At 38.6% G+C, this 26,930-nt stretch overlaps 1 long non-coding RNA gene across 1 annotated transcript in view; it reads left to right on the forward strand.

The window, feature by feature from the left end:
- The window catches only part of LOC148114656 (uncharacterized), a 45,392-nt gene extending 19,481 nt beyond the window's left edge, over window positions 1–25,911 (forward strand). Inside the window, exon 2 of the long non-coding RNA XR_015733499.1 lies at window positions 25,731–25,911. This is a non-coding gene — a long non-coding RNA (uncharacterized LOC148114656). The remainder of the gene's footprint in view (window positions 1–25,730) is intronic.
- The last annotated feature ends 1,019 nt before the right edge of the window (window positions 25,912–26,930 follow it).

The following is a 26,930-nucleotide window of genomic DNA, read 5'->3' on the forward strand; positions in this document are numbered from 1 at the left end:
TAAAGATGCCAACTGAGTGGTGTGTGTGTGTGTGTGTGTTTAGTCTTTTCTATCAGCCAGTTTCTGAAGAGGAGAATAAAAAGCAGAAGCTCTTCAAATGAATTGTATACTGTTCACTGAGGGAATCTGAGAACAGTGCCAAGTCAAGATGGCAGCCAGGATGGAAGCTCCACCCCTTTTGTTTTTGCATGCATCACATGTGCCATATCCGTAAAAAGGGAATAGGGTTTCTGTACAGGTAGTCCTTGACTTACAACTGCAACTGGACCCCAAATGTCCATTCTTAAGCAAGACATCTTAAGTTTTGCTGCATTTTACAACCTTTCTTGCCACAGTTATTAAGTGAATCCCTACAGTTGTTAGTAAACTGGTTGTTAAGGTGTTCAGGGAGTATTGGCAAAATCCACTTCACGTCCCCATGAAAATGGAAGATTTAGGTGCTTGAGCAATGAAGGATAAATCCACCTTGAACTAATGAGAGGAAATTTAGGATATAAATCTAAGAAATGAAAATAAAGCCAGCCTTTTGTAAAGTATCAGTTCATTGGAATGACAGCTTCTTGGTTTCATTATGATGCATGGATTTTATTGAACTGTGTATTATTTTAATTAAACCTGTACCCAGTCAAACATCTATAAGAATAAATGTAGGTTTACAAATTCACTAGCAAACAGATCAATAAATATGAGTTGGATGGAGAACAGTTCCAACTCATATTAAAAGCAGTTGGAAGACATTAGAGTTTAATTTTGCATGGCTTGTATTATTTCTTTGCTTTGATGGAAGGACAAAAGGCATTTAACTGTTCAGGGATAAAAGGAATATATACATTATGTTTTGCCCCATCAGGCTGAAGGTTGTCACATTCAAGGTGAAGGTCGAATCTATTCCTTTCAAGATAGCCTATAATTCAGAGGATAATAAAATGGAAAATTTTACCCGTCAGCCCTGATATGCTCTGACTTGAAAGAACTTGACACAAAACAAATTCTTCACTTCCCTGCACAACGTGGATGCTTAAAGTCTGTCTTCCTTTCCTTTTTCTTTTTTTTTAAGGAGCTTTTTAAAAAAACCGTAAGCTGAAACTCCAATAACTTAATTTGTTTACTTGTGAGCAAACTGCCATATTTATGTAAGCTAGATTGAAACAAGAATTGACTAGACAACCTTGTCTGAAGATCCACATCCTTCCCTGACAGGAAACCTCATAGCCTTTAATCAAGGATTATATTTCTTCTATAAGTTTACATCAAGTTACAGTTATGCCAACTCTTGTCATGTACCTTGCCAGGATCATATGCTACATCTTTGACTATATCCTGTCTCTTATCAATTCTACTAGCAGTGACTAGCAGAAACAGACAAGAATCCAACAGTGATTGTTCACATATAGGAACTCTAAACCTCAAACCTCTGTTATCCAAAAAGTGCACGCTACAATTTTATTCTTGAATGCATGCTGTAATGTAACCAGGAGGGAGCTTTGCCATGGCCACCATTTTTATTTTAGACTATACAAATCTCACACTTTGATTAAAAAATAGTATTTGATTGGAGAATAAAATGCTGGTAGACACATTTTTTTAGTTAACGGAGACTAAAACATATGAAGAATGGTTACAGGAACTGGGCATGGCTAGTCTAGTGAAAAGAAGGACCAAGGGAGACATGATAGCAGTGTTCCAATATTTGAGGGGCTGCCACAGAGAGGAGGGGGTCAAGCTATTTTCCAAGGCACCCGAAGGCAAGACAAGGAATAATGGATGGAAACTGATCAGGGAGAGACTCAACCTAGAAATAAGGAGAAATTTTCTGACAGTGAGAACAATCAACCAATGGAACAGTTTGCCTTCAGAAATTGTGGGAGTTTCACCACAAGAGGCTTTCAAGAAGAGATTGGACTGCCATTTGTCAGAAATGGTGTAGGGTCTCCTGCTTGGGTGGGGGATTGGACTAGATGACCTACAAGGTCCCTTCCAACACTGTTGATCTGTTAAATCTGTTAACCTGTTTTAGCCAATTTTACGGTGGGGTTGGTTTAAATTATAGGAACCCAACCACTGTCACTTATAAATCATGGTTTATGGTTTACTGCAATGATTTGTAAATCATGGATTATGATTAGTGAGGTCTTATGGCTTGATCAATATATAATACTTAAAACAAATTAGGATTTAGATCATATAGAGATAAAGAAATAGAGATAGGGATAGAGATGATAGATAGATAGGATAGCTAGCTAGCTAGATGATAGATAGATAGATAGATAGATAGATAGACAGACAGACAGACAAATCTAGATCTACATCTAGATCTAGATGTAGATAGATATCTATTAAATAGATTTATTAGAAAATGCCATGGCAAGTGGAGGATTAGGAATCCACAAGGCCAATGCATACTCTTATTAGGTAAAGTGTTGCAACAATAATTCACAAGAGCCAGAGTTAGTTGAGATCCGGTGATAGCTTTCCAATGTCTGATAGACCAAACTCTTCTGAAGAGTCTCTGGAGAATGTTCAACATCTTTACATGGATGCTACTTAGCAGCCATCATATTAAAAGTTGTTATTGGGCGTTGTCATATATCATGTATATTCTGAAATTTTCATTCTGTTTTAATATATTGCTATAAATTGCATTACCCTTGTGAGAAAAAAAACAGGTGTACTGAAATATTTTAAAATGCAGGTATTTTATAACATTTATTAAAAATACAATGAATTTTTGATTTTTTTAAAATTGCAGATGAATGTAAACATGGGATAAAAATTAAAAAGATGTACGCAAAACATGGGTGTGGAATAGAAACAAGTTGAGTCACTTTGTCCTTCTCCTAAGTGCTGAGCAAAAGCTATCTTCACTGTTGTAAACCAGTTTTTCTGAGACAGTCTTACTCTACTTATAACAAAATTGCAAATGGAGGACCACAGAAGAGTAGGAAAAAAGCCACAAGGATGCCTGCTATCTTTGCTTACATTGTCCCTCCAGAAGGGCACTGCATGACCGGTTTCATTCTTGTTGAGAACCATCAGATGAACATCGCTATCTATCAGGAATTGATGTCACAAAACCTTGTATTTGGATGATTATATGCAGTGCATTAGTTTGAGGAGTTATCCAGATTCTGGTGTTCAGCTGTGTTGCAAGAAAAGATAAATAGAATCTCTCAAACTGGCATATAAAGTTCGCCTTCCCTTAATCTCTCTCTCTCTCTCTCTTTCTCTCTCTGTGTTTATGTATATGCATGCCTCTGTATGTGTCTGTCTGTCAGTGTGTGTGTGTGTGAAAGAGAGAGAGAGAGAGAAAGAGAGGTTATATTACATCATGTCCCTGTGTACAAAGATATGATATAAATAGAAAACTTCCACCATCACCCCATCTCTTTCATTCGTTCTTAGATTAAGGGAAAGTGACCTGTATATACCCATTCTGATAGATGCTGTCTTTGGTCCCAACAGAATAGTTTAAAAACTGGTTGAAACCAATACCCTTTGTAAATATAGTTTCCAATTCTCGATTGAAGAACAGCCAACAGATGGCAGCAAAGATTTTCTGGAGTTTTCCAGAGTGGTTTACTGCCCTTTAGTGGCTGCTCTTGGTTTGTGCAGCCCTAATCTTGGTAGCCGTATTTTATGTTACTCAACTGTTCTTGCAGTTGAAATCGGTCCTCCAGCATGACATCATAAACCCAGAAGAAAGTAAATAACGGTTCTCCTTTCCTCCATTCTATCCTAACCTAGTTCATATTATCATGCTAAATCATAATATGGTTAGTTTCATTTTGTCTTGATATCTTGTATAAACCCAGCCATTGTAAAGAAAGCTGCATAGCATAGGAACTCAGCCAACTGTTGGTTATTCAGTAAGCCACTTTATAAAAAGATATGATAAGAAGGGTGATTGTCAGCTCCTACATATGAGGGAAGGGTATTCTCCCTAAGTAGCCTCCAAAAAAGCCAATGCAGTCCTAGGCAGCATTAACTGAGGGATAGAATCAAGATCACATGAAGTCTTAATACCACTTTATAGTCCCTTGGTAATTGAAATATAGCATCCAGTTTTGGCTGCCATGCTATAAAAAAGATGTTGAGACTCTGGAAACAAAGTCGGTGAAGAGGTTGTAAAAAAAAATGCTTTCAAAAGGCTCTGACGATCCCAGCTGAGTTGCCTGATCGTCAGAGGCTTTTTTTTCCCTTTTAAATGCCTCTGCCGATCAGGCAACTCAGCTTGGATCATCAGGCATCGTCTTGGATCGTCAGCTTGGATGTCAGCTTGGATTGTCAAACTCAGCTTGATGATCAGGCAACTCAGCTTGGATTGTCAGAGGCATTTAAAAGAAAAAAAGCCTCAGCTGGGCATTGGGGGGGGCAGGGATTTTTGCTACTGGTTCTCCAAACCACCCGCCTCCATCGCTACTGGATCAGGTGATCCAGTCTGAACCGGGAGCATTTCACCCCTGGACTAGAGGCTAAAACATATGAAGAACAGTTGCAGGATTTAGGTATGTCTAGTTCAAGGGTCAGCAACCTGCGGCTCTGAAGCCGCATGTGGCTCTTTCACCCCTCTGCTGCAGCTCCCTGTCACTCAAAACATGCATCACAACCGCCAATGTGCAACACCCGCTGGCACGCAATTTATTGAGCTTTTCAACCACCGGTAAGCCAATCATGGATAAATCCAAGAAAAGAAAAGTTTCAGAAGAAAACAGAATGTTTAATTCAACTACATATGCTAGTTTTGTGGCCGCTCAAGAAATAGTCACGAGAAGGGTTTTGTGGCTCCCGGTGTTTTCTTTTCTGTGGGAAACAGGTCCAAATGGCTCTTTGAGTGTTTAAGGTTGCATAACCCTGGTCTAGTTTAATGAAATGAAGGACTAGGGGTGACATGATAGCAGTGTTCCAATATTTGAGGAGCTGCCAAAAAAAGGGGTGGGATCAATCTATTCTCCAGAGCACCTGACAGTAGAACAAGAAACAATTCATCTACAATTTGAAATGTTAGAACCACTTAAAATTTTATTTAATAAAATACAACTAGGAGGAGGAGTACCACCTTCTTGGAAAACAGCCTTTGTTTCACTAATCCCAAAGGAGGATCATAATTCCATTAAACCTGAGAATTTTAGGCCAATCTCACTCTTGAATACTGATTATAAGATTTTTGCTAAAATATTAGCTAATAGATTAATGCCAGTTATGCAACAAATAATTCACAATGATCAATCAGGGTTTATAAAAGGGAGACAAATGAGATATAATGTTAGACAAATCGTAGATTTACTGGAATACTTAGAAAAAAATAATCAAGTCCCTGCAGCGTTTATATTTTTGGATGCAGAGAAGGCATTTGATCGTTTGAACTGGCAATTTTTGTTTAAAATAATAGAGAAAATGCACTTTGGGAATATTTTATACAATCAATTAGAGCGATATATCAGCAGCAAACAGCACAAATCATAGTTAATGGAGGTTTAACAGAGGCTTTTAAAATTGAGAAAGGAACAAGGCAGGGGTGTCCTCTGTCTCCATTATTATTTATTTTGACTTTGGAGATATTATTGAATAAGATACGTGACTCAGAAAAAGTGAAGGGTATTGTAATTAGACAACAAGACTATAGATTAAGAGCTTTCGCAGATGACCTGGTTATTACTTTATCCCAACCTATAGAGTCGGCTCCACATATATTGAATTTAATCAATCAATATGGGAAAGTATCAGGATTTAAAGTTAATCCATATAAGACAAAGATGATAGTTAAAAATATGACTATACTGGAAAGAGATAAATTAGTAAGATTGACAGACTTTGAAATAGTTAAAAAGGTTAAATACTTAGGGGTATATATAGCAGCTTCAAATGCAAAATTATATAAAAACAATTATGAGGTACTTTGGCAGAAGGTACAGAAGGATATGGAAAATTGGAAAAAACTACAGTTGTCTTTATTGGGAAGAATTGCAGCAATTAAAATGAATGTTTTACCTAGATTCTTATTTTTATTTCAAATGATACCTGTGCTTAAGAAAGACGAAAATCTAAAAGTATGGCAGAAAGGTGTTAATACTTTTATTTGGGCTGGGAAAAAACCCAGAATAAAAATGAAAATTATACAAGATATACGTGAAAGAGGGGGTCTTAAAATGCCTAATTTAAGATTGTATTATGAAGCAGCGGTGTTATCACATATTAGTGATTGGTTTAATCTAACTGAGGGTAGAGTTCTGAATGTAGAAGGTTATGATTTGTTATATGGATGGCATGCTTATTTGTTATATGATAAAAAAGTGGATAAAGTATTCAAGGTTCATATATTAAGAAATGCTTTGTTAAGGATTTGGAAAAAATATCAGTATAAGTTAAATTACAAGATACCTGTATGGGCAAATCCTAGACATGCAATAGAAAATATAAGTATAGAACAAAAACAGGAGGTGATTACTTATAAAGAGCTTCTTACTATGGAAAGGGGGGTAATGTACTTGAAATCTCTAGATACGTTGAGAGAAGAAGGTATAATTTATACATGGTTTCAGTATGGTCAGCTTCAAGCTAGATGGAAGGAAGATCAAAAAACTGGCTTTGTGCAAAATGAGGAGAATTTGGTAAAACAAATTAGAGATCAAAAACAAATGCATATTAAAAGGTTGTATAATGTTTTATTAGAAATAGATTCCGAGACGGAATTGGTTAAAGACTGTATGATTAAATGGGCACAAAACTTTCAGGAACCAATAATGATGGAGACTTGGGAAAAAATTTGGATTAGAAATGTGAAATTTACACAAGCACAAAATTTAAGAGAAAACTTTTACAAAATGTTTTATAGATGGCATTTAGATCCCAAAAAGTTATCATGTATGTATCCTAATGTGCAAGCTAAATGTTGGAGATGTGACTGTGATGACGCAACTTATTATCATATATGGTGGACTTGTAGAAAAATCAAAGCATTTTGGATAAAGATTTGGTGGGTGATGCAGAATATTCTTAAAAAGAAACTGAAATTTACTCCACAGTTGTTTTTATTGGGTATAACCACAGATTGTACAGTTGTAGAGACTAAATTGATTTTGAACTTGATAACAGCAGCAAGATTGTTGGTTGCACAACATTGGAAGAAGGATTTTTTGCCTACTATTGATGATTGGATATTGAAAGTAACTAATTTAGCTGAAATGGCTAAAATTTCAGCATTTTTGAAGGATCACACACAAGAAAGATATATACAGGACTGGAGAAGATGGATTGATTATATACAAAATAAGTATCAGACCAAAAAATATCAAATAGCTTACGAATGATGTTTTTTTTTCTTATTATTTGTACAAGTGCTATATAAGTGATATTAGAAATATTATGTTTAAGAAATAGGATTTCATCTATGGGGGGTTAAGGGAATTTTTCTTTTAGGGGTGTTAGCATAATTGGTTATGCAATTTAGCTTACTGTTAAAGCTTAATAGAAATACCTTGTGTTCTGCTCTGGGAAGTCGGGGAAGGGGAGGGGGGGTGGGGGTTGTGGGGAAATTGTATTTGTTGTAAAACTCTTTCAATAAAAAAAAAAAAAAAGAAAGAAACAATGGATGGAAGCTAATGAAGGAGAGAACCAACCTAGAAATATGGAGACATAACAATAAATCAGTGGAATGATTTGCCTTAAGAACTTGGTGCTCCATCACTGGAGGTTTTTAAGAAGAGACTGGACAGCCATTTGTCTGAAATGGTACAGGGTCTCCTACTTGAGGGTTAGACTAGAAGAGCTCCAAGGTTCCTTTCCAATTCTGTTAAGTAAATCAGGTAATGCTGATAAATAAACCAGCATTTGAAACTAAGAATCTCATTTCAAAAAAAAGAAAGCGATAAACTGAAGGTGGCAAGGTATTCTAAAGACTTGGTGCTCAGCTACACTTGCTGCAGATAATGCATATGAAGGCTTATGAGGTTAAAAACTATCCAAAGGAGGAGTATGCTTCGTGACTGAATCCCTTCCCCCTCCAATTCCCCGAAGAGGGGGAGGATGGGGTTCATCGTTCTGTGAGCATTATCAGTTTCTGCTAGAATCATCAAGGTGCAAGGGGCCTCCTCAAGCCTTAATGAGAGAGGCAGAAGGTGCTGAAATTGAACACGAAGCTTTCTTGGCCTATTAGTATCCCTGCCAACTGAACAGCTTTACTGCCCAGGTTTTTAAGAGGCTCATGTCATTAAATAGATCTGTCACATAATCCTAATCTTAAAAGACCCGGTGGAGGAGCCATTGACAATGAACATTCCAAAGATATTGCACATTGCTTGGATGTTTTCTGCCTGCATTTCAGTACAGTATTCAGGTACAGATGCTGGAATGCAGTGATTGTTGGCTTTTTATGGGCTAGGAAGGGTGCATGAACGTACATTTAAACCACCAATTTTTCAAACAAAATACAGCTGGAGAGCTACATCTGCTGTTCCATTCCTGCACAATAAAGGATGAGGGTGTCCCCCCCCTCTCCAAAACAACAGAGAATTACACCTAATGAATAATACAATGCAGATAATTGCAGTAACAATCTTCTTTTTCAAATGCAGCCTTTGTTCCCTCTCTCCCATCAAAAGCCACTCTTAAACGTTAGGGTGGGAATTGCCAGATCAAAATGACATTTCTCTGTGCAATCATACATCTTTTTTTTTTTATTGTTGTTGTTTGAAACATCACTTCGATCTCAGCTTGTATTGTCTAGCATATCAAGCCCCGTTTGCTGAAAGACGGGACACAAATTTAACAAAACAATCAGGTACGTTCTGTTGTTATTTTTCCAAGAATACAAAAATAAAACTTGGGGATTACTAGAGATATAGATGAAAGATTTATAGATAGATGCTTGAGAAAACATGCCGGCATCGATCCATATGGCAGAAATGTGCATGAAATTGGTGCATGCTGATTTATGTCCATGGGTTTCGCATTTAGAAAATAATTATTGGAGTATACATTTCACAAAGGCAATCCAGTTACTTTATTTCTGAACTACTCCAACATTTCAATTAATTGTATGTCCACCATATGGGACTCTATTTCGAGTGCTGTATTTTACAAGGCATGTGCTCAAAATATGCCCTACCCCTCTCACCCACAAAAAGAGACATTTTTCTAAAGAATCCACTGATTGTGGACTTACCTTATTTAAGTTAAATTTGTTCATGCGTATACATGCGCACACACAGGCATGTGTGTGTATACACACCCACATATACACACACACCCCAATGTTGAATTCTGAATGTGCCAAAGAAAATGGGCCATTTTTATTCAGGCTGAATGATACACAGTGGAAATGTTCCCACTTTACAAAGGGAAAATATCTGTAATAAAAACTATGGGCAGATCCAGAGGCCCTGATCCAGATCCAGTTTCAATTATCTATAGACAGCCATGGAGATGACCTTGGAGAAGCCATCCATTAGGCTTCTAGGTATTAAGCCCACAAGAGATGCAGAAGAAGCATGCATGGAGCCCAAAGTCATGGAAAAGTTAGAAAAAGATCCAGTCGGACTCTCTCATAATACCCTAAGGCAGGGGCCCCCAACCTTTTGGGTGGCAGGGACCAGTTCCATGGAGATAGGTTTATCCACAGACTGGAGGGGGCGTGGTTTCATGTGTTGACTGCACCCCTTTGATGAGGCTTTGATAGTTTGCAAGGCCTGGTTTCTGGCATCCCGTGGCCTGGTGCCGGTCCATGGATTGGGGGTTGGGGACCCCTGACCTAAGGTACAAGAACCAGAGAAGAAAAATGCAGGCAGATTGTTACATAGCCTATCTCAATAAAGTACATTTCTAGTTTTCCAGTCAGTTTCCAGATCTGGTCCACCTTAAGGGTTATTACCGTGTTTCCCCAAAAATAAGACCCTGTCTTATATTTTTTTGAACGCTGAAATAAGCGCTTGGCCTTATTGCCATGTGCTCAAAAGCCTGATTGGGCTTATTATCAGGGGATGTCTTATTTTGGGGGAAACAGGGTATCTGAATGAAGACATCTGGATGTCCTCCAGTTGATCTTGGCCATATGTATTAAGACTAATACGAGAAATCTCTTTACCCTTAAGTTACCAATTTCTTCTTCCATCTCTGTGCTTCTACCATAATTTCATCTTATGGGAATCTCTCAGGATGGTTTACTAGTTGAAGCATGGTGGGTTGGACATGAAGAAATTACATCAGGTATTAAAGCCATCTAATTTTTACCTGCAATGTTACTGAAGCCCTAACTTTGGGTTCTGTCAGAGGAGGCTTGCTTTATTTATTTTATTTTATTATTTTATTTTATTTTATTTTATTTTATTTTATTTTATTTTATTTTATTTTATTTTATTTATTTTATTTTATTTTATTTTATTTTATTTTATTTTATTTTATTTTATTTTATTTTATTTTATTTTATTTTATTTTATTTTATTTTATTTTATTTTATTTTATTTTATTTTATTTTATTGAATTTCTATACTGCCCTTCTCCTGAAGGACTCAGGGCGGTGTACAGCCAAAAATAAAACCATGACAATATAAAAATTAAAAGCAATTTAAAACAATTAAATAAATTGGCCAAAAAACTCTAATAAAACAGCCCATTAAAATAGTAAAATGTTATTATTATTTAGGCCAGCCCTACTTGTTGGAATGATAATGTTTTTAGGGCGCGATGAAAGGTACGAAGGTCGGGAATCCTACGAATCTCTGGGGGCAGCTCATTCCAGAGGTAGGGGGCCCCACAGAGAATGCTCTCCCCCTGGGGGTCATCAGCCGACATTGTCTAGCCGACGGCCCCCGGAGGAGCCCCTCTCTGTGGGAGCGTACTGGTCGATGGGAGGCTATCAGTGGCAGAAGGCGGTCTCATAAATACCCAGGTCCCAAGCCATGGAGCACTTTAAACGGAAGAATGGCTGAGATGATAGAGATAGATAGAAGATAGATAGATAGATAGATAGATAGATAGATAGATAGATAGATAGATAGATAGATAGATAGATAGATGTAGATAGATGATAGGTGTGTGTGTGTGGTATAAGAGGGGGGGGGAGAGAGTTTTAAAGCTATACCACAGAGGAGCTGCTGTGAGTAAAGAGGAAAGAGAGGGAATTTTACAGCTTCTTGAATTGTAAAAAGAGTGGGATTTTGCCAATTCAGGATTGCTTTTATATTCAGTGAGCTCAGTTCATTGGCCAGCTAGTTGTTTTTGGAACACCCATTGGTAACTAGAATCCTTCTTCTGCGAACGCCATTGACCATGGAAACTCTGCAAAGCCATTTGGACTTCTGATGGGCTATCCTTCACTAAGATCTTTCTCAACTTTCCCCATTAAACAAAGCTTAATTGAAAATGAAAGGACTTTTCAAAGTAATGCATTGGGCTATAGTGTTCCAACATCTAAAGTCAAAATTCTCAGTGGGCACTTTCAAATGTTTAGAAGCATCTTCAACAGCAGTCTGGCAAAGCAGATAGCTTCTGTAGAAGTCCAAGTTCTGCTTCTGTCAAAGGAGCTCTTTCAGTGATAGATCAGTTGGCTTTATTTTATTGCCATATGTTGAGTGAAGAAAATTAATGCAGGAATGCCACTTGGTCTGCAAGTGCATTCAGATAAAAAAGAAACAAGTTTTCAGAATGTCTTTCAAGAAGAAATGAGATATAATAGAAGAAATATTGAGATTAAGCGTGTGGGTGAAGGCACTTCTGAAGTCTCTAGCCTCTCTTCCTTCATTTCTAGGAGTGTAATTACAAGAGAGAAGATGGAGGAAAAAATGCACGTGACCACTTTTGAAATTGAAGGTAGAATGCAATTACCTTCATTTCCCCACTCTATTTTCATAAGGTAGTTTTGAAACTTACATTACCACCAAGTTATTAAAGTGGTGAAATGTGACATAGACAGTGATGGGGGAATCCTTTAATCTTAACACAAATTTATCTCAATTTGTAATTTCACTTCAGAACAATGTACCCACTGAAACTTAGCAATCATTCAACATTTACATTTCCCCTAATTTAGTTCTCTGATTAATAGAATTGATTAGAGAAAAGCTTGCATAAAAGAGCTTGTATTTATAAAAAAATATATATGAGAAGGATTATTGTAATAGACATTTTTAAGCAGCATTGCAAACAACAGGCCTCTCATTGGGAAACAGACGTACACATTTTGATGTGTTCAAAAATACAAACCTAACACCTCAAGTGTAATGAACTGAACATGGACAATTTTCAGAAATGAAACACTGTAGAAAACCTGAACAAATTCATAAAAATGAAAGGTTGAGAGAAACCAAAACTGACAGCCACTCATCCTAGTGTAGAAGATTACCAATTTCCTTTCAAACTATTAATGTTCTTGCATGATGGATGATGTGGGGGATGAAAGAGAAGGAGGGTGTTCCTCAGCCAATCCAAGGGTCAATTTTATTTGGATTACATTCTTAAAAGGAATTTACTAGGTTCCCCCCAGCTTTTCTACAGCAAAGAAAAACTCAAGGGAGATTACAAAATTGAAATAAAATACTAGGAGAGAATAGCACACATGGTCCTTCCTTAATAATTATGTTGCATAGTTCTAAACTAGATCCTGACTACTGGTGAAATCTATCATTATGTCCAAAGGTGCTTTTTCAAAAGACAGCTGGATTTTGTTTTTTTCCTTCAAGATGTTTCGCTTCTCATCCAAGAAGCTTTCTGAATTCTGACAGAACTGAAGAAGATTCTTGGATGAGAAGGAAAATGTCTTCAGGAAAAAAACAAAATCCGCTTGCCTTTTGAAAAAGCACCTTTGGGACAACCATGACCTGGATGACTGAGAATCTCTATAGGCATCCATCATTATGATTTCCCATGGTATGGCATGATATTATTCCAAATAATTGTTGGAAATTTCAATCATCACTTTGCACTTGGGTAAGGTGAATGCCGTTCACTTGGTCCTCTGATCCAAGATGCTCACTTGGGCATGTTATTATTGTCCCTTCAAATTTAGTCTAGCATTGAAAGGAGTTTAGATCTGGAGAAAGAGAAGGAATAGGCCCATCAATTGAACATCATGACTGGAATGGATCTGAGCATCGATTTATCCAATTATGATCCAATGGGATCCATTGGTTCTCATTTTGAAATTGCCAAAAAATAATGTGGAGGCAAAGAGTCATATCCAAGAAAATTGGGCTAATCTTTTCTGTTGGGGGACTAAAACTCTAGCACAATATCAGGACGACATCTACAAAAAAGATGGACATTTTGAGAGAGAAAGACAAAGAGAAAGAATGCATGTAGCCAGTGGTGGGTTTCAAAAATTTTACTACTGGTTCTGTGGGCGTGGCTTGGTGGGCGTGGCGTGCCTTGGTGGGCATGGCAGGGGAAGGATACTGCAAAATCTCCATTCCCACCCCATTCCAGGGGAAGCTTACTGCAAAATCCCCATTTCCTCCCGATCAGATGGGACTCAGGAGGCAGAGAATAGATGGGGGCAGGGCCAGTCAGAGGTGGTATTTACCAATTCTCCGAATTACTCAAAATTTCCGCTACTGGTTCTCCAGAACTGGTCAGAACCTGCTGAATACCACCTCTGCATGTAGCTATTAGAATCACTGATCAGGCTAAAAACCCTGTGCAACATTTGTCTGTTGATTAAACAAAACTAGACGCCTCTAACCAGATGGAACTCTGGACACTGAAATAGAAGGTAAAATTGTAATAAATAAAGTCAACTTTTAAAAACCAGAGATCCCTGTAAAAAAATCTTCTAAATGTGGAACGCCTCTACACACATACATATATTCACACACCAGGATTGTATTAATACCCCAGTCCCAGTGCCTGGAGAAAAAGTTAAATGTTCATGGTTTTCCAGAAGGATAACAGGCTATTGGCCAGATGTTGCTTAGATAATACTTGGGCTTGACAAAATGTCAAGTCTCTCTGAAATAGAAATTCACTTGGTGAAACACACAAGAAGCTTCCTTACCATATCAATGACATGAACATAGAAAAACAAAGTCAGTGAAAATGTTTTTGTTCCTCTCAAACTTCTCAAAGGTCTTTTGTGTGAGTGGCAGAAGGTAAAACAGGATTTCATAATAAAAATATACTGTGCATTAATCTCAAACAATAAGCTATTCCACTGGTTGATGATAGCGGTAGTTTCAGTAACTAACTAATGTGCCATAATACAGACTCCTTGGAGTGGCTTAATGTGTTGTATGTTTTATTCAGCGAACTTGCTTATAAACAAACTATGCCTTAGTATAATGATTGGATTAGTCAATGATGCTCCTTTAATATTAAGCAAGACTTTGTCATTAAAAACATCCTATGAATTCCATTTTCCTGCAATGAATAGGGCTTTAGCTTGGCAACAATGCTATGGCTGTTGGTGAAGCATTAGAATGGTAAAGAAATTATCTGATGGTTTCTCTTCCCTCAAATTTGTAGAATGTGTGCAAGAGATAAGTAAAGGCACATCTTTATAACTACCTAACTATCAGCCCTTGCACTACCAGACTTTCAGCTATGCTTGCCTGAAAAAAACATCATGCAATTATAATGGCTGAGAGCCAGATTGGTGTACTGGTTAAGCACCAGGCTAGAGACCAGGAAAATGAGAGTTCTAGTCTTGTCTTAGGCATGAAGTCAGCTGGATGACTTTGGGCCAGTCATTCTTTCTCAGGGACAAAGCATATCTTGCCAAGAAAACTTCCAGTTTTCGTCCAAGCAGTTGTCAAGACTCCAAAATGAATTGAAGACATGTATAGGCTGTATATACAGGAAATCTGTAGATCAGGACTGGGTTCTAAATTTTTTTACTACCGGTTCTGTAGGCGTGGCTTATTTTGTGGGTGTGACTTGGTGGGGGGGTAATGTGACTGGGTGGACGTGGCCAACTTTTTTTTTTTTACTTTTAAAAGCATTTTTTCGGCCGAAGAGGTTGTAGAAAAAATGCTTTTAAAATATATTTTTTTTAAAAAGCCTCTGATGAGGTGGGCGGAGTAAGCGAGCGGCAACCGGGCTGGGGACCGGTTCGGGGGTGTGGCCAGACAATGTTATTACCGGTTCTCTGAACAAATACAAATTTTTACTACTGGTTCTTGCGAACTGGTGCGAATCGGGAGCAACCCACCACAGCTGTAGATGGGTCATCCTTGACTTACAACCATTCATTTAGAGACTGTTCAAAGTTATAACAGCACTGGAAAAAGTGACTTCTGACCATTTTTCACACTTTTACTGTTGCAGCATCCCTATGGTCATGTGATCAAAATTCAGGCTCCTGGCACCTGGCTCATATTTATGATGGGTGCAGTGTTGTGGGGTCATGTGATCCCCTTTTGCGATCTTCTGCCAAGCAAAGTCAATGGGGAAGCCCAGTGGTGAAATCTTCCCCAGTTTGCCACCGGATCGCTGCCTGCGCATGCGTGGTGCGCGCTAAGCCCACACTGTGCATGTGTGCATACACAGTGCACACCAAACACACACTGTGCATGCATACATACTGCACACCAGATGCATGCTGCATGCATGCATGCACAATATGCACCAAACACACGCTTTGCATGGAAAAAGGAGGCTTGAGAAAGTAAGTAGATCAGCGATGGGGGAACAGCTGTGCCGTGTGATTTAGATTCTCTAGAAAGGAAGATTTCCTGGTTTCTAGCGATTTTAAATTGCGCGGCACAGCTGATCATCAGAAATACCGGTTCGGAGCAACCAGTAGCCTTTTTTTACTACCAGTTCACATGAACTGTAGTTTTTATGACTACCGATTCACCCGAACTGGTGCGAACCGGTAGCATTTCACCACTGGGGAAACCAGATTCACTTAACAACACTGTTACTAACTTAACAACTGCAGTGATTCACTTAACAATTGTGGCAAGAAAAGTCATAAAATGGGACGAAACTCAACAACTGTCTCAATTAGCAACAGAAATTTTGGGTTCAATTGTGGTCGTAAGTTGATGACTATCTGTAATGCCTACCAAGGGTGCCCTCCTGCCCTTATGTCAGGCTTAGAAGCCCTCCTGACTTCTATATGTGGTTTTGGGCTTTAGCTCCTATCAATCTTATCCAAATAGCAAATGATCCCAAGATTACAGGAATTTCCTGGAGGACAACAAATATCCAGACGACAACATCTTCATGTGGTTATCAATAGGGAAGAAGCAAATTCGATCGCATTCTGCTGCTCTTTATACTGTTGGGTGTTTCACTGATGTTATTTTTATCTCTGTCAGGGCTGCCAATTTGGTTGTTTTCCATATACCTATATATAGTCTAGAATTTTAATGGATCTGTACACTGTCAAGAAGAGAGTGATTCTTGGATGGCTTAAAAATGAATGAATGGATAAATGAATGCATCTGTAGTAGATGTTATCTAGGATAAATAGAGCCAAAATGGTTGGAAGTTTCTCTTTTTGCTAGGCATCCTACCAAGAAAAGTTTCATTGACTGTGTTTTGACCTATTAAGCAATTTGAACAATAATAAGAAAGTTTTCTGGAAAGAGGTATTTGCTAACAAGCCAAAAGCAGTTCTCTTGTTCATTCTCTCTCTCCCTCTCCAGGTTGCTAGCATGATTATGCTTTGAAATGTGCCTAAGCAATCGAATAGTTTATCTATGTTTATTGCACTGATGAAGTGCTGAAGAAAAAGAATCAATAGTCATTAGGAGAAAAATAAAGAATTATAATTTACTAAAAGCTGTACATGCAAGTCTAAACAACCATTAGTAATTCCACCATGGTTTCCTACTGTCCTCCATCATCAATGATTAAGGTTGGGGACACCTTAACTGTTACCCTTAGCTGTTACTGAGTCACAGTACAACACCTTCTGTTGCCATAATATTAAACAATACATATTTTTAGGCCCGTACCCAGAATGCCTGTTGTTCTGTGTGAGATCTTGTACTGTGAACTAAGCTTTATATAATTCACAGTCTGTAATTTATGGTGTCTGATAACTAATCTTTACTTCCATATAATCCAGCCCAGTTCTCAATTATTTGTGTGAGTGGTAATTTGGCCTATTTTTTTTTTTTTAAATTGCAAAGCTGAATATGTTTCTGGTTTATATGAAGTGAACTTTTTGATCCACCACGTTTTGTGATATATCTATCATAACTGTATCCATGCTCCATGTTCTTGGGCAAAACTTTTTCTCTTGCCTAACTCTAAGGATTATCGCAAACAGACATTACGTTAAGGTCAGTACTGGATTGCTGTATAACAAAGGTTCCAGTTTGCTCAGAAATATCTTCTTCCTTTCAGTTTCATAACAGGGCAGGTAATAGAGATGATATGAGGTTATGTACTGTGGTATTGGAGAATCCGTACCTTACCTCTCCCTCCTATTTGTAAAAGAACTTTTTTTTCATTCAAGTATAAGGCCATTGCTGCTCTTACAAATGAAATGTCTGGGACAGACAAGTGCCAGGAGTTTGGATTACAACTTTGAAGTGGTATATAAGTCTAAGTGATATTGCTATTGCTATCCAGCCCCTTTCTCAGAGGCATGTTTGGTTGCCATTTTTGAAGTTCATATACCTTAGAAGCCAAAGCTTTAAAATATTTTAAATTGAAAGTTCTCATTTACATACCAGGTTGTTTTTTTTTGTTTGTTTTTTTTGGATAGAAGAAATATGACCTGTTGTCCTGCTTTTCATCTCTATTCTGCTGCCATTTTTGTTGTTGTTAGTAGTAAAGTTGTGTCCGACCCATCGTGACATGGGTTATGGACAACGTTCCGCCAGGCCTTCCTGTCCTCTACCATCCTCTGGAGTCCATTTAAGCTCACGTCTACTGCTTCAGTGATTCCATCCAGCCACTTCATTCTCTGTCATCCCCTTCTTCTTTTGCCTTCAATCTTTCCCAGTATTAGGCTCTTCTCCATTGAGTCCTTCCTTCTCATTAGGTGGCCAAAGTATTTGAATTTCATCTTCAGGATGTGGCCTTCTAAAGAGCAGTCAGAGTTAATCTCCTCTAGGACTGACCGGTTTGATCACCTTTCAGTCCAAGGGACTCACAGGAGTCTTCTCCAGCACCATAGTTCAAAGGCCTCAATTCTTTGATGCTCAGCCTTTCTTATGGTCTGCTGCCATTAGATAACATTAAAAAGTTTCATGCTGGAATAACCAACAGGCATTCTGATGAGGACTTTTACACAATCACTCAATGCATACAGAAAATTCTATATGTAGATATAATATAAAGTCTTGCCTATTTGTGTTTCTCTCTGGCCCTGCTTTGGTCTGCTTTTTGTCCCTTTTTACCAATTAATTGTTTTGTCTGCTTTTCTTTAAAAAAAAAAACTTTGCTGATATTTAATAAATAAACATTAAGCTATAATTTTTGCTAGCTGAACTGAACTGCATGTGTGCTTGCTCCGATCTGGATGGAAAGATTGATTGGGACTTTGTGGGGTGCCCACTTAAGTGGAAATTACCCACAATAATTTTTCAACAATCTCAGCTGGAGTCTCCACATAAGATTGTCATCGGTATATGAAATTTTAACTTCCTGAATTACATGAAGGTGCGTGAAAAAGTCAAGGCAATGATTGGTCCATTAATGGGAGAAAATGGCAAGAAGTGATGAGCAGCAGGGAGAAAGCGGAACTGCTTAACTCATTTTTTATTTTTATTGTTTGCATCTGTCTTACGCAAAAGGAAAAAACAGTCCAACCTATCAAAAATAGTACCGTAAAAGATAGATTAGAAATACAAGTTAAAATAGGCCAAAAAAATGGTAAGAACACATATATCCACTCTAGAAGAGTTCAAATCACCAGGACAAGATGGATTATATCCCAAGGTTCTGAAGGAACTAGGACTAAGGATGACATGATAGCAGTTTTCCAATATTTAAGGGGCTGCCATAAAGAAGAGGAGGTCAACCTATTCTCCAAAGCACCTGAAGGCAAGACAAAAAGCAATGGATGGAAACTAATCAAGGAGAGAACCAACCTAAAGAGAAATTTCCTGACAGAACAATTAATCAATGGATTAATTGTGGGTGCTTCAACACTGGAGGTTTTTAAGAGGAGATTGGACCACCATTTCTTTGAAATGGTATAGGGTTGGCTGCCTGAGCAGGGGTTGGAGTAGAAGACCTCCAAGGTCCCTTCCAATTCTGTTATTCTATTCTTCTTCTACTAACCAAGATCTTTTAAATCACAAGTATGTAACCAGTGGCTCCAAGATTATATGTGTTTCCTGACAATTTGATTTTCCCCTCATCCTCTCATATCCTTTGACTACTATTACTGAAGTAGCATGGTTTCTTGTTCTTTTGAGGCATGAAATATATAGACATATAGTGTGACTCCTTAATAAAGGTTGTCCAATCTTAATAAAGAGTTTGCAAAAGACAAAACTGAAAAGCTAGATTCACCTGCCCAGGAAATGTTTGTGGTCAGGAAAATACCTTGTCCCCTTCCTCATGTGACATGGCCTTGTCTGCTCTATAGGACCTTATTTTCCTCCTCCTCCTCCTCCTCCTCCTCCTCCTCCTCCTCCTCCTCCTCCTCCTCCTCCTCCTCCTCCTCCTCCTCCTTTCTTCTTTCTTTCTTCACCCCAGAAGACTCTGAACAGGTTAATATCAGAATATATAGCTAAAACCAGTAAAATATAGAAAAACATAACATCCTGGACATTTGCAGGCAGACAAAAGGAGGAAGAAAGTGGAAGTAACTATGATGGATTCAACTTTTGTAGTTGAGCCTGCACATGAGCAACAATACATGTCTATAAATGATGGGAGGAATCACAAAAGGGTAAAATAATATATAAACAAACTTTGAATAATAGTACCACAAATAATAACAACCACGACTCCTTGGATAGTCCCATCAACCCTTGGGATCGATATTGACCATGTTGGGGAAGTGATCTAGGCTAAAGCAACAAGTTAAAAAAAAAAATCCATTGCCCTTGAAACATTTCAAAATTTGTCACTAAAAAAGCCCAGTAATCTCCTTGCCAAGAGGGAAATTAAAGTTTGTAATAACAGGGGCTATATGTTTTAATCACCATTTGCACAGCGAGTGTACCGAGTGGATGTTTTAATAGAGTACGAGCTACGTATTCAAATGCAATTTTCATATGGGAGGTTGAAATATGTTCTAATTGTCACCCTGATGGTTAGTGAATCAATCTGGGCACAGGAAAAGACCTCTTGTGTGGAATGTGCTTGAGCTTTTAAAAAAAATAGCTAAGGAGAGCTCAGAAGGACAAGGCAATCTTACTATAAGAGAGCAGATTTTGGCCCTACCCAACTGAGTATCTGAATCCCAGGCCCTTTGTTGGAGTTTTTTTTATACCAGGGGTCCTCAAACTATGGCTCGTGGGCCACATATGGCCCGCCAAAACCATTAATCCGGCCTGTGCAGGACCACGAGGCTACCCCGTCCATATCACCCCACCTACCCGCTGGGCCCCCACCTGCCTTCTGGAGGCCGAGGAGGCTAAAAATGGGACACACAGAAGCCTCGGGAGGCCAAAAAAGAAAGAGAGGGAGGGAGGGGGAGGGAGAGGGAGAGGGAGAGGGAGAGGAGGAGAGAGAGAACACAGCCACATCCCTTCACTTACCTGCTTTCCACCCCCACGAGCATAACAAATTTTAATTTGTGTGTATTGTTTAATGGACTGCTAAATTGGCCACAACCACCCAATCACATGACTACCTAGCCACACCCACCCAGCTGGTTCAGCCCCCCCCCCCAACAGTCTGCGGGACCATGAATTGGCCCCCTTTTTAAAAAGTTTGAGGACCCCTGTTCTATACTTTTATCAAGGCCTAAAGTAATGAAAACTGGTATTGAGAAACCATACCGTGTCTTGATCAACCGGTCTTTGCAACCAGTGGGTAGAAAATTATCATTCAGAGTATATGAGAAACCAAGAAAGTTCCCTCAAAGGATTGCTTTGTCCAAGATGTTAAGCAGTGTAGGCTTCCAGGGCCCTCCAAAGAGATACAGCCCAGTTCTAATTGTGTTAGACTAGAGCCATGATGGTGAACCTAAGGCACGCGTGCCCGAAGTGGCATATGGAGCCATATCACCTGGCATGTGTGGCATTGCCCGTTCCTCTTCTGGGTTTCTGGCACGCGTGTGCTTGCGACGATCAGCTGGCCTTTCCAGCAGTGCTGGAAACTGGAAGAGCTGGTCTTCCATTTTCTGGTGTGTGTATGCATGCTGGCCAGCTGATCGACACATATGCATGCGCGTCAGTAACCGGAAGACTTGGTGGAAAATCGGAAGTACCTTATCTGGTGTGCGCATGCTCCCTGGGCAGCTCCTCTTCCAGGTCGCAGCCCTGACGAGCATGCACAAAGTGCTTCCTTTTTGGCACTCGGTGCCGAAAAGGTTCACCATCACTGGACTAGAGCATTAAAGGTCAAGTAAGAAATGGGTGCAATATTTTTAGAAATATAGTTGGTATAGAATCAAAGATTAAGATTATATAGACACATGGCTGGGTATTACACAACAACATACCCAAAACTTTGAATAACTTAATGGCAGCCATTAATGTGCTTTCCCACCCAAGGAGCCCATATGAGTGTCAAAAGTCAAGCTGGTGAACAGAACTTCATGTTCTAAGTCCTACATCTCTGTTCTTCACCATCCATTCATACTTATCTGCAATGAAAAACCTACCTCTTGTGTTTATCTGCTTAATGAATGGATGTGTGGAATTTGGTGCAGGATGGAATCTTACAATGTTATTATAAATGACATTCTTGAAAGTCTTAGACTGGACACTTTACAAGGGAAATGCCACCATTAGATGACATTTTCTTATCATTCTGCTGAAGCCAGAAGCTTTTTTTTTTTTTTTTGGTAATGCTTATTTTTATATCATTCTTCAGAATTGGTTAAATATTGAAAGTAACCGCTTGTGAACATGGCATGTTGAATTCTAAAATACACGCCATTAAATGTTATTCTCCTAGTGACATTTTCCCACTCAAAACAAGTGCTTCAATTAAATTTTAGAGGGGAAAATATATGTACTTAGGGAAATTGTAAGAATGCATTTCCTTGAATGTCCTCCGAATGCAACAAGGGCCGAAGGGATGCCTGCCTCCATTTTAAAGCAAACTCTGTATGGATGTCACCCAAATCAGCAATTTACAGAGCTAAAGGTTTGAGAAATGCACTTGCTCCCCATTACCCTGAACTGAAAAGATCTTGAAATGCAGCAGGCGCTCTGTTTAAACCACTGCATACAAGAATGCATGGGTGCCAATTGAATTCAATTTATCCTGACTTAATTTGAATTAACATGATGGGTCTTTTGACACAAGCCGTACCAACTAATTGTTGCCTGTTTGCTTGCACTAAATCAGCAACTGAGGCAATCAGGAGAGAAGAACCAGATGTTCAGTGTTTCTTTGATTGCCCACAGCATTAAGGTTGGGAAGAAGATATGTGTGGCTGATTGACTCTATTAGCATCTGTCAAGGCGATGTTTGCATTCCAGACACAACTGTCAAAATAAGCAGGATAATGGCAATCGTTCCCTTGTGTTATGTTTCTTGTAGGAACAGAGCAAAGTGCAAAACTTGTGAGGATATAGAGCAAGATGCCCAAGGAACAATCATGCCTTGGGTTGTATACCGCAATCAACCAGAGAGACATACAAAAATATACAAACACACATCTGTCTCACGGGTTATGGTATTTTTCAGAATATAAAATGCTCTGGATTATAAGAGGCACCTAGCTTTTGGGGAGGAAAACAAGGGGAAAAAATCTGCCTCTGCCTCCCAGCATCCATCCGGTATTCATCTGGCCGGTTTGCCGCGGCCCGTTCACTGCCACCGTGGCCCGTTTGCCGTAGCCTCCCATTCGCTGCTGTCCGTTCGCTGTGGCCCGTTCTAGAACAGCTGATTGGCACCACACCAACCCCCTCCCCCTGCCACAATATTTGGAGTATAAGATGCACAGACATTTCCACTCACTTTTTTTCGTCTTATACTCCGAAAAATACGGTACTTTATATTTCCTTTTTCCTGTCAGTGTGTAACTAAATAGAGGTTACTCTTGACTTATGACTACAACTGAGCCCCAAATTTTCATTGCTAGGTGAGGTAGTTGTTAAGTGAATTGTGCCCCATTTTATGAAGGTTTTTTTTTTTTGCCATAGTCAAGTGAATCACTGCAGTTGTTAAGTGAATCATGCGGTCGCTAAGTGAACCTGGCTTTCCCCATTGACTTTGCTTGTTGGAAGCCAGATTACAAATGGTGATCCCATAACCCTGGAAGAATGCAATTGTCATAAATACATGTGTCCAACTTTTGATCAGGTGACTATGGGGATGCTGCAACAGTCATAAGTGTGAAAACTGGTCATCAGCCACTTTTTTCTGTGCTATTGTAACTTCAAAGAGTCATTAATTGAATGGCCTTGTAAACTGAGAACTACCTGGATAATATATTAAGGCAGCCTACTCATCCAGAGGTGCAAAACAGAGGGTTGGCCCAGTGGTGAAATCCAATTTTTTTTTTACTACCGGTTCTGTGGGCGTGGCTTGGTGGGCATGGTGTGGCTTGGTGGGCAAAATACTGCAAAGTCCCCATTCCCTCCCCATCCTGGGGGAAGGATATTGCAAAATCTCCATTCCCACCCCATACCAGGGGAAGGATACTACAAAATCCCCATTCCTTCCCCACTCCTGGGGTAAGGATATTGCAAAATCTTCATTCCCACCCCACTCTGGGGCCAGCCAGAGGTGGTATTTGCCGGTTCTCCAAACTACTCAAAATCTCCACTACTGGTTCTCCAGAACCTGTCAGAACCTGCTGAATTTCACCCCTGGGTTGGTCCCACCATTAGAAGAAGCAAGGGAAAGGGAAAGGAAGTCAGAAGGTCAGGTTGGGAGCCTGTCCTGAATTTACCAAGGTAATTTTGCTATCCTGCTCCCTTAAGGCTAGAGTAAAGGTAGAGAAGTCCCTGTGGATTTTACTCTGCTAGTTGCTGCTGATTAAGGGGGCTGATGCTCATCTCCATTTCAAGGACATTGAGCCAGCACTGTCCAAAAAACATTTCCGCTCTCATGTGGCCAGCATGACATCACAAGGCACTGTTGCCTTCCCAACAAAGTGGTACCTATTTATCTACTCGGATTTCCATGCTTTTGAACTGCTAGGTTGGCAGGAGCTGAAGTGAGGACAGGCGCTCACTCTGTCGTGTGGTGCCTTGGTCTCAAACTTGGGCGGGCGGCTTTCCAACCAATAAGCCCAGTATCTTAAATGCTGAGCTACTGCATTGCCCTCTTAAGGTTAGAGGCAGACAACAAAATAATACTAATATGAAAGAATTTGACCCACTTCTGCATATGGAGTGGGGAAAGCAGGCACTGGAACAATATGATGGACCTATACAGGTAGTCTTCTATTTACAAAGCTTCATTTAGTGACCGTTCAAAGTTACAGCAGCACTGAAAAAAGTGACATGACAGTTTTTAACACTTATGACCATCGTAGCATCCCCATGGTCACATGATCAGAATTCAGATACTTGGCAAGTGATTCATATTTATGATGGTTGCAGTGTCCCGGGGTCATGTGATCAGCTTTTGCAACCTTCTGATAAGCAAAGTCAATGGGGAAAGCCGGATTCACTTAACAACTATGTTGCTAACTTAACAAATGCAGTGATTCACTTAACATCTGTGGCAAGAAAAGTTGTAAAAACGGGCAAACTCACTTAACAAATGTTTCACTAAGCAACATAAATTTTGGGCTCAATTGTGGTCCTAACTCGAGGACTATCTGTATTTATCACGTAATCAAGGTAGTTTTCTTTTTTTCAAGAAATGGTCGCTGCTATTAAAAGTATGAAATTAGGGGAAACAATCTGGTCCTGACACTTTCCCGCAGATCATTGTAAAAACAATATATTTATTGTGTGTATTTTACTAGATATATATGTTTAAGCTTTTCCAAATTCCCTGCCTTTTAGCTTCATCTTGTTTATCAGTCAAACAAGAAGTCCACTAAATGTTGTAATTCTAGGTCTTTCTTCCTTGGTGGATTCTAAGATTCTTATAACTATTTTGGTCTATACAAAATATAGGATTCTTCTAACTCTAGTGAACCTAGAGTAGATTTATTCAAGAGTGTTAAGCTATTGATAAGATCAGATTTTTAATGGGTATAGTTGCTTTACCTCAAAATGGATAAAACCTAGTAGTTACAATTTTACAAAAAGGTTTTATAACTTCTTGAAAGTTTTTGAAGCTAGTTCTAACTTATTTTCATGTCTCCAAAGCTTTATATTTCTCTACTATTTATTCAATGTATTTATTCTATTCTATTATTTATCCAATTTATTCAAAATCATGCCTGATTGTTAATGATATGTCATATACCTAATTACTTTTATCTCAAGGTCCATGGCAAAGATACCTTATTTCTCTTTTTCTTTCTAATCTGGTTTTATAAATTCTCACTTTCACTAATGGAAGTTAACAAAGTTACAGTGCAAAGCATAACATCAGTTTTTCGATTATATGTTTCATAAATACACCAGGTACCCTTGTTCTTCTGCCATGTCATTTATACATGAGGTTGGGAAACAGTCTGGATACTTTATAAGTCGAGATAAATCAAATTTGATGCTATTGACTTACTGCAATAGAAAAATATAAAGATTGGAGCTTTAAGTTATGATCTAATTCCTTTTGTTTATCTTATATTCTTATATTCCCAGAAACCCTTCTCAACTAGTAAATTTCAAATTATCCCCAGCTTTGATGCAAATGAAATAAGAATAGCCAGATGGTCCAGAATCCCAGTGAGTATCTGGGATAAGTTAAATGTGATTAAGACGAATATAACTCCAAGACTGATTTATATTTTGAGAAGCTTCCCACATTTATTCCATCACAAAATTAAGTTTACAGAACATTTCTTGAGCAAGACTTTTTCCAGACTTATCACTAGGCATTTTTGCTCACTTTGGCTATCGGCTAGAGAGAGACTTCAGAATTAACTTTCCTTTTGGGCTCAGCTGGAGAGCTGTTTGTTCTTACTCAATGATGAGAATAAAATACTCTACGTGTGTTCAGAAGAGGGGTGAAATGCTGCCGGTTCAGACCGGTTCTCCCAAACCTGTAGAAAAAAATGTTACCGGTTCAGGCGAACTAGTATTTCTGATGATCATCTGGGCGATGACCAGCTGTGACACATGATTTATATTAGCTAGAATTGTCGGATTTCCTGCTTGCTAGCTAATCTAAATCACGTGGCACAGTGGATTCCACCCCCCCTCGCTGTTCTACTTACCTTTGCAGATTTGGAAGGCTTCAAAAGGTTCCTTTTTTAGTGCTGCATGGATGTGCCTCAGGCACGCATGCGAACAAAGTGTGCATGCGCGCACAAAACACATGCTCGGTAGCCGACTCACAGAACCAGTAGTAGACTCCATATGGGGAAAACTGTTCGGTTCATTATTATCATGTAAAGAGGAAAGATGGTTACATAATTAATTGATTTCTTAAGAAGTCGGATTGCATGAAAATGGAAATAATGGGAATATTCATGTTCATATTTTTGGAATTTATATAAAGAAATATATGGGGAAAGTTATTTGGTTTATGATTAATATACAAAGAAAAAACATAGTTATATAACTAACTGATTTATACCAAAATGTTGGATTATATTACCATATAACATAGGAAATCTATGTTATAAATATTATTCTTATAAGAAATAAATGATTGTAACACCACATAACTAACTAATTTGATGATGGATATAAAAATAGATGACAATGATGACAATGGGAAATATCAGTAATCATAAGAAAGGAATATAAGGAAATAGTAGGAATCATATTTGGTGAAATCTTAAATTTGAGGGGTACAACATAGAATAGAAGGGAAAAATTGAATTTGGTTAAGATTAG

This window comes from Pantherophis guttatus, chromosome 3, assembly GCF_059756535.1.
Source record: "Pantherophis guttatus breed Tessera chromosome 3, ASM5975653v1, whole genome shotgun sequence".
NCBI classification, from domain to species: domain Eukaryota; kingdom Metazoa; phylum Chordata; class Lepidosauria; order Squamata; family Colubridae; genus Pantherophis; species Pantherophis guttatus.